This window comes from Echinops telfairi, unplaced genomic scaffold, assembly GCF_000313985.2.
Source record: "Echinops telfairi isolate 266 unplaced genomic scaffold, ASM31398v2 ScPeMD7_35;HRSCAF=133_0, whole genome shotgun sequence".
NCBI lineage: Eukaryota > Metazoa > Chordata > Mammalia > Afrosoricida > Tenrecidae > Echinops > Echinops telfairi.
This window is the reverse complement of record NW_022103932.1, coordinates 1,008,057-1,019,420: the sequence shown is the minus strand read 5'-3', so window position 1 is coordinate 1,019,420 and position 11,364 is coordinate 1,008,057. Positions and strand designations below refer to the sequence as shown.

General features: G+C 40.2%; 1 pseudogene; it reads left to right on the top strand.

The window, feature by feature from the left end:
- The first annotated feature begins 1,386 nt into the window (after nucleotides 1–1,386).
- LOC101652264 lies at nucleotides 1,387–8,843 on the top strand (annotated as a pseudogene).
- Nucleotides 8,844–11,364: the final 2,521 nt, after the last annotated feature.

Sequence of the window (11,364 nt, the reverse complement as noted above, 5' to 3'; positions counted from 1 at the left end):
ACTGGCAGACTCAATATAGTAGAGATGTCAATTCTGCCCAAAGCACTATATGTTTAATGACATCCCAATACAAATTCCATCATCTTTCTTCAAAGAAATGGATAAACTGATTACCAACTTCTTATGGAGAGGGAAGAAGCCCCGAATCAGCAGAGAACTCCTCTAAAAGAAGGACAGAGTGGGAGGGCTTGCTTTACCTGACTTTTGCACATACTATACAGCCACAGTGATCAAAACTGCATGGTATTGGTATAATGACAGATCCTCAGACCAATGGAAAACAACTGAAAACCCAGAAATAAAATCATCAGTATACAGACAACTGAACTTTGATATGGGTCCCCAAAATATTAAATGGGAAGCAGATGCCCTCTTCAACAAGTAGTGCTGGAAAAAATAGATATCTACATGTAGCAAAATGAAGCAAGACCCTTACCTCACTCCATGCATAAAAATAAACTCAAGGTGGACCACATACCTTGAGGTAAAACCCAAGATATTAGGACTATCAATGAGGGAATTGGGACAAGCCTGAGAATGTTGGCGCAGGGAATACATAGGCTATCAGAAATAGGGAAAGACACAAATACAGATGAGTCACAAATTGACAAGTGGGATATCCTGAAGATAAGTCACCTGTGTACATCGAAAGAAATTCACCAAGAGAGTAATAAGAGAGGCCATGGACTGGGAAAACATCTTCAGCAATGACACATCAGACAAATGCCTTATTACTAAAATCTATAGTACTCTGCTAGCTTCCATAAGGAAAAAAAATTAATTGCCCACTGAGGAGGTGGGCAATAGACCTGGACAGAAGTTTCAGAAGGGCAGAAATCTGAATGGCCTATAAAGATATGAGAAAATGTTCGTGATCATCAGCAATAAGAGATATGCAAATTAAAACAACTATGAGATACCACCTATCACCCTCAAAGATAGCCCAATTCAAAAATTCAGAAAGTAACAAGTGTTGAAGGGGTTGTGGTGAGGTAGGAACTCTCCTCCACTGCTGGTAAACCTGTAGGTATGTACACCCACTATGGAAATCGATTTGGTGATATCTAAAACAGATGGAAATTGAGCTACCATATGACCCAGCAATCTGCCTACTGTGCATTTACAAAGAAGAGGCAAGAAACTAACCAGGGCCAGACATCTGTGCTCCAATGTTCATCATGGCACAACTCCTAATTGCAAGTAGTTGGAAGCAACCTAAATTTCCATCAACAGACAAATGGATTAAAAAATTATGGTTCATACAATAGAGTACTACACAACCCTAAAAAGCAGTGATGAATGCATGAAGAACATTGCTGCATGGTGGAAGAACTGGAGGAAATAATGCTAAGCGAAGTAAGCCAAGCACAAAAGGACAAGTACAACATGAGTCTGCTGAGTAAGCTTAAAAATACAGAAGCAGCCTAGGGGAAAAGTTACTGTATACATACATTCCTGGGGTGAGGTCCAGGTAGTATGGCAGGGCCCAGACCAAATCCAGGGATACATTTGATAGCCAACTAAAAAGGAGGGGGGGAAATTAAAGACATGTGTAGTGGGGGAACAGGGCACTAACCCACCCACGGGGAGGGTAATGTTTATATCTCCACAGAAAATGAGGGACCAGACTTCAAACCAGTGCGCCAAGACGTGAATGCAACATACCAGCATGAATCAAAGCAGGGAACCAACAGAGAGGTCAGAGGGGCTGGTCCCAATCCCAACTATGTGGACAGCCCACACTGCCCCACCCACACACACACAGAAGATTTCACTTCAGAGGACAGCACTGAAGCCATAGCTCAGGGAGAGGGGCATGTCTGATCAGAGGACACAGGAGCAAATGAAGGGGGAGGGAGAGATTGTGGGCACATCCTGGCCCACCGAGTCCAGAGGAGGATATTCCTGTTCAGAGCAGCCAATATACAGAGAGGACCATAGGGCCAGCCCCATCATGAGACACGACATCCCTTACAGACCCACAGCACTATGGGGAACAACACTGGAGACACAGTGCAAGAATTGTGCCCAATCTGATCCTACCACAGCAAAGCTAAACACTAAGGGCGTGCAAAAGAACAGTGAGGAGAGAAGAGCAATAAAGTCCCTGGGGAATACCAAAATTAGACTCTGGGGCCAGGGCATGGCACCCCATCAGACTCTACTGGAATACACTCCTAAGGTCAACAAACAGACCTTGAACTATTTGCCAGTTTTATTTTTTTGTCAATTGTTTTTGCTGTTGTTGTTTTGTTTCCTTTTGTTGTTTTGTTTTGCTCTGTCTTGTTTTGTGAATATTATTGTCTCTGCATGTATATCTAGATAAGGTAGGTGGAATAAACAATCCAGAGGAGAAAACAACGGTGACTGACGGTTCCAGGGGGACACAGGAGAAGGGGAGGCAGGGGAAAGAAAATGTGTGTTAACAAACCCAATGACAAGGGAACAATAAGTGATCTAAAATCGATGGCAAGGAGGGTGTACGATGCCTGGTAGGGCTTGATCAAGGTCAGTGTAACTGTGAGGAATTACTGAAACCCAAATGAAGGCTGAACATGATAGGAGGACAAGAGGAAAGTAAATGGAAATAGAGGAAAGAAACTAGGAGGCAAAGGGCATTTATAGAGGTCTGATTACAGGCATGTACATATGTAAATATATTTATATATAATGATGGGGAAATAGACATATGTGCATATATTTATAGGTTTAGTATTAAGGTAGCAGATGGACATTGGGCCTCTACTCAAGTACTCCCTCAATGCAAGAACACTTTGTTCTATTAAACTGGCATTCCATGATGTTCACATTCCAAACATGATCCTTGAAGACAAAGTGGGTGCATAAACAAATGTGGTGAAGAAAGCTGATCGTGCCCGGCTATCAAAAGATATAGCATCTGGGGTCTTAAAGGCTTGAAGATAAACAAGTGGCCATCTAGCTGAGAAGCAACAAAGCTCACATGGAAGAAGCACACCAGCCTGTGTGATCACGAGGAAGAAGCACACCAGCATGTGTGATCACAAGGTGTTGATAGGACCAGGTATCTGGCAACAAAAGCCCAGAACAAAAAATCATATCATTGTGAATGAGGGGGAGTGTGCAGTGGAAACCTAAAGCACATCTGTAGGCAATTGGACACCCCTTACAGAAGGGTTGCGGGGAGGAAACAAGCCAGTCAGGGTGCAGTATAGCACTGACGAAACATACAACTTTCCTCTAGTTCTTTAATGCTTCCTCCTCCCCACTATCATGACCCCAATTCTTCCTTACAAATGCAGCGAGGCCAGAGCGTGTACACTGGTACAGATAAGAGCTCGCAACATAAGGAATCCAGGACAGATAAACCCTTCAAGACCAATGATGAGAGTAGCGATACCAGGAGGGGAAGGGAAAGGTGGGGGTAGAAAAGGGCAACCTACCACAATGATCTACATATAATCCCCTCCTGGGGGAAGGCAACAGAAAAACGTGTGAAGGGGGACATCAGTCAGTGCAAGACATGAAAAAATAAAAAGGTGTGAAGGGGGACATCAGTCAGTGCAAGACATGAAAAAATAATAATAATTTCTAAATTATGAAGGGTTTGGGAGGGAGAGAGGGCAGGGAAAGGAGGGGGAGAAATGAGAACTCGATATCAAGGGCTCAAGTAGAAAGAAAATGTTTTGAAGATGATGATGGTAACATAAGTACAACTGTGCTTGACACATTGGATGGATGTATGGATTGCAATAAGAGTAGTACAAGCCCCCAATTAAATGATTAAAAAATAATAATAATAAATAAACCTTAAGGATCTTCATTTGCTGATGTAGCAAGACCAAAAGTGAAAATTAACAGCTGCAACTATCCATTATTATTTGAAATATGGAATATACACAAAATATGAATCAAGATAAATTAGAAGCCATCAAAAAGGGAAAGCATGAAGATGTATATCCTAATGTACTGAAATAAGCTGATATTGGCCATTTTAATCCTGTCAATTATATAGCCTAATATGCCAGGTACCAAGCACTAAACTAGTGATGAAGAAACTAAAGAATTTTACAAGCATTTTCAGTATGAAATTGATAAAAAATGCAATCAAGATACATTGATAATTACTAACAATTGGAATGCAAAACTGAAAACAAATAGGAAGAGTCAGTATATGGAAAATATTGCCTTGGTGACAAAAACAAAGTTGAAGATGAGACAGAATTTTGGAAGACCAATGATTTCTCAAATAACTTTCTTTAACAACACAAATGGTGACTGTGGTAGTTACATAATCTGGTGTTAATTTGGGACTTGCGAAGATTAAGAGTAAAGGGGTGGAGCCTAGTCTGTCAATTGGATAATAGACAATGAGGCCTCTGTGTGGGCATGGGCTTCTCCTGAGAGTTCTGGGAAATCCTGATTTTCCTCCTTGGAGGTGGTAGAGACTCACTCTACTGACAAAACGCATGGCAATATGCTGATAGACCCCATGCCCGGGGAATCGGAGAAGACACGTGCAGACTCCTCCCAGCACTGTGATGCTTACTACACCAATGGACCCACAAGACTTACCACCCACTGGCCTGTGATCTTCCTGCATTCAGCATCATTGCACGTATATCATGAGTCTGAAGAGGACTTCATAGATTGGTATCGGACATATGGGCTAATATTGGGCTTATGGACTTGATCTGGACTGGGCTGGGATGTTTTCTCATTATTTAACTGCTTTTTTATATAAAGCTCTTTCTTATACACATATGAGTGTCTAGGATTTGTTTCTCGAGTCTACCCAGACTAACACAGTGACTGTTATGTGGACTTTACCAGATGAAATATACAGACATCATATTGATTACATTTCAGAGAAGAGATCACATGGAAGCTCAATATCAGGACTAAAATCAGGCCAGAGGCTACCTGTAAAACAGATTATTAATGCTCAAATGTAAGTATGAGTTGAAGCTGAAGAAAATTAAAACAAGTCCACAAAAGCCAAAATACCACCTTGAGTCTTCATCTGAATTTTGAGACCATCTCAAGAACAGAGTTTACTCTTAGAACACTGAAAATGACAGGAAATAAAGAAAACATCAAAGAGGATGTCAGACGAGATTGAAATTTGCTCTTAATTATTTAATCCTTTGCTAAAGAAAGTGGACAAAATGATGTTTAAGAGTTGAGCAGAAAATTTCAAAGAGAAGCTTAAGGAGACAAAGTAAAATATTATAATGTGCAAAGTTCTAGAGTGAGAAATCTAAAAACGAGAACCATTCTCAGAATATCTTATACTAAAAGAACTACAGAAAAAAGTTAAGGCTCGAATTGTAATATTTGATTCCATGGGCAAAATGGCTCAAAGATAATAATTGTGAGATTGGTGCAGGGCCAGGCAATGTTTTGTTCTGTTGTACCAAGAGCTGCTTTGAGTCAGACCAACATGATGGCACCTAATAGCAAGATGGCCAACATATGTAAAAATACAAGAAGCATCAAAAGTAGATGGAAAGAATACACAGAATTGCTGTACCACAAAGAACTAGTCGACATTCCACTATCTGAGGTGGTAGCAGAAGATCAAGAACCAATAGTCCTGATAGAAGAAGTCCACGCTGCATTGAAGGCAATAGCCAAAAACAAGGCTCAAGTAATTGATGGAATACAAACTGAAAATTTTCAGCAAGTTGATGAAGCATTGGAAATATTCATTTGTCTAATGCTAGGAAATTTGGAAGACAGCTACCTGGTCTACTGACTGAGAAAGATCCATATTTGTACATAGTCTAAAGAAAGGTGATACAACATAATTATAGAATACTATTAAATTATACAACAGTGTCACTGATATCGCCTGCAAGTAAAATTTTGCTAAAGATAATTCAATAACAATTTCAGTAGTCCATTGATAAGAAGCGGCTAGAGATTCAGTACAGATTCAGAAGAGGGTGTGGAACAAGGGATATCATTGCTGATGTCAGATGGCTCTTGGTTCAGAGCAGAGAAATACCAGAAATGTGTTTGCTGGTGGTTTATTTTATATAATCATTTTATTAGGGGTTCATACAACTCTTATCACAATCCATACATACATCAATTGTGTAAAGCACATTTGTACATGCATTGCCCTCATCATTCTCAAAACATTTGCTCTCCACTTAAGCCCCTGGCATCAGGTCTCATTTTTAACCCCTCCCTCCTTGCTCCCCAACTCCCTCATGAACCCTTGATAATTTATAAATTATTACTTTGTCATATCTTGCCCTGTCCAACGTCTCCCTTCACTCACTTTTCTGCTGTCCATCCCCCAGGGAGGAGGCCACATGTAGATCCTTGTAATTTTTTCCCCCTTTTCCAACTCACCCTCCCTCTATCCTCCCAGTATCGCCACTCACACCACTGGTCCTGAAGGGCTCATCTGCCCTGGATTCCCTGCATTTCCAGTTCCTATCTGTACCAGTGTGCATCCTCTGGTCTAGCCAGACTTGCAAGGTAGAATTCGGATCATGATAGTGGTGGGGGGAGGAAGCACTTAAGAACTAGAGGAAAGTTGTATTTTTTCATCGTTGTTACATCGCACCCTGACTGGCTCATCTACTCCCCAAGACCCCCCTGCAAGGGGATCTCCAGTGGCCTACAAATGGGCTTGGGGTCTCCACTCCGCACTCCCCCTCACCCCCCATTCACTATAGTCGTTTGCTTGTGTTTTATTGACAATGCCAGGGAATTTCACTATGTGGACTATAACAAGCAACAAATAGCTTTGAGAATGAGAAGTCCAGAATATTTCATTATGCTCATGTAGAACTTGTACATGGGTCAAGAGGCAGTTATGAGAACACAAGGGAGCATGGTTTAAAATCAGAAAAGATGCCCATCGGGGTTGTATCCTCTAATTATACTTACTCAATCTGTATGTGGAGCAAATTATCAGAAGCTGGATTATATGAAGAAGAGTGAAACATTGAGACTGAACTAAGGATGATTAACTTTACTTGTGATTAACTTTGATTAACTTGTGATATGTAGATGATACAATCTTGCTTACTGAAAGTAAGGACTTGAAGCACTTGCTGATAAAGACCAATTGGAGCCTTCTGAATGGATTACAACTCAACTTTTAAAAAATCCTCACAACTGGACCAATAGGTATCATCCTGACCAATGGAGAATAGACTGAAGTTGTCAAGGACTTCGTCTTTCTCGTGAAAGTAGCAGTCAAATCAAAAGACATGTTGTAGTAACTATCTGCTGGACAAGCCTTCTTTAGTGTGTTAACAAACAAGGAGGTTACTCTGAGGATTCAGTCGTGGCATTTTCAATAGCTTCAGATGTATGTGAAAATTGGACACTGAATAAGTCAAAGAAGCATCGATGGGTTTGAATTATGATGAAGGAAAAGTATATTGAAACTACCACAGACTGCCAAAAGAATAAACAGATCTATTAAGTAACAAGTACAGGCAGAATTACTTGGGATATGTTATTTGGAGAGACCAGTAGTTGGAAAAGGACATCATGCTTAGTAAAGTAGAGGGCAATGAAAATATGGAAGGCCCTTGATAGGATGGATTGACATGATGGCTACAATGATAGGTTCAAAATTGACAATGATTGTGAGGATGGTGCATGACCAGGCAATTTTTCCTTCTGATGTACATAGGGTCACTATTCCTTACTGAGCTTTGGTAGAAGCAAAAGACCTACTATGATTTTTGAACATTTTTGGCTTCTGGCTCTGAACCCTGCATTTGCCTTGCCTGTGCCTGACTTTTGGATCTGAGACTGAAAAGCACCCATGAACACCTGAGATGTCTACTCAAAGTTTTGTGAGTTTCTGTGAGACATTGCAGTGAATCACAGAACGTGGAGATATGAGGGGATGTACTCAAAGAAGAAGGAAGGGGATGTAGCAGAGTAGCATCTTGAAAGCTTTGGACATTTGGGACATCTTTAATCTCCAACTCACTGAGGATTAACTAGTAGCATTAATTCTATTAAAATAAATTACTTCCACAATTGGTGTCAGAATGCTGGGGCTCACTTCAATAGTCCTGACTCACAGGGAAATGTGGCTTGGGCTGTTTATACCAGGCAGGCAGCTCATCTTTTGCATGCTTTTTAGACTTAGGTGGCAGTATGGCTCTTAAATATCAGTCTTCAATCCTGCCTCAAATGAAGACCCCTAAACTGCAGGAGATTTTGGCTTCTCTGATGGAATAAAAAAGGACAGCAAGAAGCAATTGAACATATTGCTGAAGTACAAAATGAAATAGACAGATTTAATGAATAAGCCAGAGAGGAGATTTTGAAAGTAGAACATAAATACAACAAACTCTGCCAACATTCTTTCAGAAGAGGTCCGAATTGATTGCCAAAATCCCAAATTTGGGGGTAACAACTTTTGTCAACCATTGCAAAGTTGTATGCATTGCTTGGGGAAAAGGATATAAAGAGGCAGTCCATTATTTGACAAGAGTTGAAGTAACAGAATTTGAAGATATTAAATTAGGTTACAGAGTAGATTTTTATATTGATGAAAATCCTTATTTTGACAATAAAGGTCTCCCCAAAGTCTTTCATCTGAATTAGAATGGTGATCCATCTTCAAAATCAACTAACCTCATATGGAAATCTGGAAAGGATGTTCTGATGCAGGTGCAGATGAATCCTAGCTAAGATGATATTTGGCCAAATTCATTATAGTACTAGTTGTTTCCTGATATGGATGATGAAGAAGGTGAAGAGTAGAGAATGATGATGATGATGAAGGGGAAGAAGATGAAGATGATGACAAAGGAGAGGTGTATGAAGGAGAAAATGACTAACAGAACACTGATGGATTCCAACCTTCCCTTTGTTAATTTTCTTCAGTGTCTGGAAGCAAGTTGCAGTCTTTTTGTTTTGTTCCTCTTGTGCTCAGTTGCCCTGTTCTTGTGGTCTCTTTTCTCTCCTCCAGTTCTCACCTTTTTGTTGTTGTGTGGGGATGGGGTGGGAGGAGGTGGGGGATGCCTTGAGCAAAATACAGTGGAAAAGAATCTTTGTGTTCCAAATTAACTTTTTATCCCATCCTGCCTCAACAAAAACTATGGAATTAACACACCACCATGCTCTGTGGGAAAAAAGAAAACCCTCTGCTCCCTTTCTCTGCTGGCAGCTGGAGGCTGGTAGAGACCTGTGTAGATGTGCATGCAATTCTAGCATTTCCCCTCCTTTCTCTGTATATTGGGTTCAGAGATTATACTGTGTCTCTATGTGAATATGGACAGTTAGCATTTACCAACATGCATTCATCTACTTTATCTTGTTTTACAAAAGAAATTTTTTTTTAAACCTGAAAATGGATGAGGGTTATAGAAGATCAGCAAAGCAAAGAGGAAGTCTGAGATGTTTGGGTGGGTTAAGTGGGCATTTTGGCAACATGGCTTCTCCTTTGGCATGTTTGCTATGTTTAATGGGCATCTTTGCCGTTTAAAATGTCATTTTTTAGATAAAATTTTCTCCTAATGATGGTTTGAGTCCTGCCACTCGATGGGAGAATCAGCAGAACCTGGAGGATCTTATTTGGAATTGATATTCTGTACTGTAATTTTGTTCCTGATTATTTTTAAATTTTCTTTTTGTTTCACTGGAAAGGAAAGATGATGCTCAGTTTTAAACGTTAAAAGTGTATGAGTTGCTTTGTTACAATAAAAATGTGTATACACACAAAGAAAATGTTGTTTGAGAAAGAGGAATAAAGGGGAGAAAGAGAAGCCTTTAGTTTCTGAATAGAATTAAGAACACCCCTGGATTAAAACAGCTGTTATGTTACAAACCATTACCCAAGGCAACAGCTATTCATGGGAGAGAGAACTGGTGGGTGTCCCACCAATAACTCTGGGTTCATTGGATGCCTATGGAAATATAGAGTGATAAAGGAAGAGCAAGGCATACATTTCCATGGCTTCTATCATCAATAGTAGCTGCAATGGCAGGGTAAATAAATCTAAGGATGCATTGCGCACTGAATCAAGTGCAAAACCAGTTCAGTCAGAGCAATGACCTTTAGTCTCAGGGCTGACTCAAAAAGGAAAAAAAAAATGTGTTAAAATAACTGGAAGCACCCCTACAGTTACTGGTCAACAAGGTAACATGAGAGGGGCACAGGAAAAACTAAGAAACTGTCTGAAACCAGGGGCATTGTTTTAATTTGCAGATTGTCACTATCAACTTCCTGATGAACAGATACTAAAATTGATTGTACTCATTGCCATCAAGTCAATGATTCATAGTGACTGTGGGTTCCTGAGACTGTAAACATTTACGTGAGTAGAAAGCCAAATGCGTGGCTCTCATCCCAACATGTAACCACTGTGCCACCAGGACTCCAAAATGGAGTTCATACAAGACCCACAGCTCTCTATGGAATATTAGATCCAGTCACAAGGAAGGTTCACCCAGAAGGCTGTTGGTCTTGATAAAATTTTTGGTGATACTTGTTTACCCTTAGAAGGGAAACCAACCCTTTCCTTCCTTAAATATTCATTGAAACACTCCAAAGGAAGCAGCTAATTTGTTGCTTATGAAAACAGTGCTAGAATTCCTTTATGGTAGTGAGGATATTCATCCAAGGAGTATGTGACTTGCTCAGGTCATAACAGATATGATAATCAAGGGAACTCTTTCTACATGGACACCCCATATAACTTTAATACTATAAAACAAAGCAACAATCTTACAAGAAGTGTCAGATTTGTTGTTACAGCTGCCTTGAATGGGTTTTACAGATGCAAGAAACATAAGGTTACTTAATAGAAGAATGGGAATGGCAATTAGGAAAGAACTTATCCAAGTAAGAAAGGGATTTTTAGATGGATACTGAGAAATGGGACGGATGCATTGGGCATTGATGAAGTTGATACAAAGATTCTAATTCAGCACTACAGGAGGTTGGGTGGACCAATGGACACTTCTGCTGTTCCTAGGTCTAACAGTTTATTCGATTCATCCCAGCCAGGGGGTATTTAATGATGGTCATTCCCACCTGGGACCACGTGAAGTAAAGGTTCAGCTAGTTAATGAAGCTAGGGATTGACAAGGGAGCCAGGGTCTTTTGGTTCAAATGGCCTAGGGGTGAGGAAGAGACTGTCCTGGAGCTCCTAGGCATAGGAGCCCAATGCAGTGTAATTCCCAATTCTGTAAATAGAATATTGCTGGGGCCTAAGATTAGGATCTGGGGATATGGAGATGCAATGCTTTATGGGATTACGGTGAAAGTTTGAATAAGAATTGAACAATTTAAACAGATCTTGGATAAAGTAATTGTCTCTCCCTTACCTGAATGTATTACTGTTAAAGGTTTTGTTTCTACTTGAAATTGCAAAATTGAAGGCATGTAAAATT